This window comes from Micropterus dolomieu, unplaced genomic scaffold (genome assembly GCF_021292245.1).
Source record: "Micropterus dolomieu isolate WLL.071019.BEF.003 ecotype Adirondacks unplaced genomic scaffold, ASM2129224v1 contig_11206, whole genome shotgun sequence".
NCBI classification, from domain to species: domain Eukaryota; kingdom Metazoa; phylum Chordata; class Actinopteri; order Centrarchiformes; family Centrarchidae; genus Micropterus; species Micropterus dolomieu.
Window position 1 is genome coordinate 1 of NW_025740192.1, and position 1,712 is coordinate 1,712.

A 1,712-nucleotide genomic window follows, 5' to 3' on the forward strand; every position below is an offset into this window, starting at 1 on the left:
GCAGAAAGCGGTGCGACTGGCTGTCATGGAAGACTTGCGGCCAAAAAGCCATACCTCTGAGATGGAAACGAGGCCAAGCGACTCAGCTATGCACGAAACCAGCTGTACACGACAACACAGGGAACTGGGGCGCAGAAAAATGGCAGCTGGTGCTCTGGACTAATGAGTCAATATTTTTAATATCTGGCTGTAGGAGCAGGCCGAGCGGTACAAGAATGACTGTCTGCAGGTAACAGTGAATCATGGTGGAGGTTCCTTGCAAGTTTGGAGCTGCATTTCTGCAAAAGGAGATGGGGATCCAGTCAGAATAAATGGTCTCCTCATTGCTGAGAAGTACAGGCAGACACTTAGTCATCGTGCAATACCAACAGGGAGGCATCTGATTGGCCCCAAATTTATTCTGCAGCATGACAACGACTCCAAAAATACAGCGAAAGTCATTAAGAGCGATGTTCAGCGTCAAGAAGAACACCGAGTCCTGGAAGTGATGCCCCACAGAGCCCCGAAGAGACACGAAGAGAGAGAGAGAATCAACTGAGGCTGCACAGAAAAAGGGTTTGAAAGAGGCCAATGCTTTTGAGTTACATGACGGATGCATACTTTGAATTCTGTCTTGTACTCATCATAAAAACGAGGTTTCACTGAGATGTGAACTCAGATTTCTGCGTTTTGAGGCCACAGTGCTCAAAACGAAGGGGCCAGTACGGTCCATCAGAAGTACTTGTCGGATCACGGCCAAATAGCTTGGGGAACCCCCTCCCCCGACAGCTTTCCCACGCCTTGTCTCTGCAGAGATGACATTCATGGTGATATCATGTAGGAAGGAGCTTGGCACCCCCTGTGTCGAGGTTCCATGGTGTAATGGTTAGCACTCTTGACTCTGAATCCAGCGATCCGAGTTCAAATCGCGGTGCGACCTGGATTTAAGCGCAAATGCCGCAGACCTTAGTCTGATCTTGTTGTATGTGGAAATTTTGGCTATGATAATATGTCATGATGTAGTCTACCCTATCACGACTTACGTGCTCTTTCATGATATGGCAAACTTTCCACAAAGCAGCAGCCGCGCGCAGTCAGGATGGCCGAGCGGTCTAAGGCGCTGCGTTCAGGTCGCAGTCTCCCCTGGAGGCGTGGGTTCAAATCCCACTTCTGACAGCTGTTTTTTCCCTGTAACGTGAGATTGGGAGAGAAGTGTAAGCCGCTCTTTGTATGTTAGGGCGTAGGCTTATTAAAAAAACAAAACAACATACTGTTAGTAGTACAGCGTTTGCAAGGCTGCTTTCACACAAAGCAGTGGCGCCTTTCCCAGTGATTAGCAGCCTATGGCTTACGCAGCTTCTGAGTCCGGATGTGTTAACGGCCCTGAGTCCCTGCGTATCGTAACCTTTGGAAGCCTAGCAGGCTAGTATGTCTTTGTGTACAGTAGGCCTATTTGTTGCAGGATGAATTGTTTGTAGGAAGTCTAACAGTGGCTTCATTTACCGTTGCCCACATCTCCTCTTGTCTGTGAACGCTAAACTGAGTAAGGTGATTGGGTCAACCAGTAAAGGTAGCCTTTTCACATGTTGTCTTCTGTGTCACTGGTATTGTTGCACGCCTGCTATGTCATAGTCTCTGCATTACAAACAGCACTGTGCGCACGTTTTAGGCAGATGTGGAAAAAATACTGCAAATTAAGAATGCTTTCCAAAGTAGACATGTTAATAGATTAT

General features: G+C 47.7%; 1 non-coding gene across 1 annotated transcript; it reads left to right on the forward strand.

Annotated features, from left to right (window-relative positions):
* Window positions 1–1,072: 1,072 nt before the first annotated feature.
* On the forward strand, window positions 1,073–1,155 carry trnal-cag. Its single transcript has one exon. It is a non-coding gene; the product is annotated as a tRNA-Leu (tRNA).
* The last annotated feature ends 557 nt before the right edge of the window (window positions 1,156–1,712 follow it).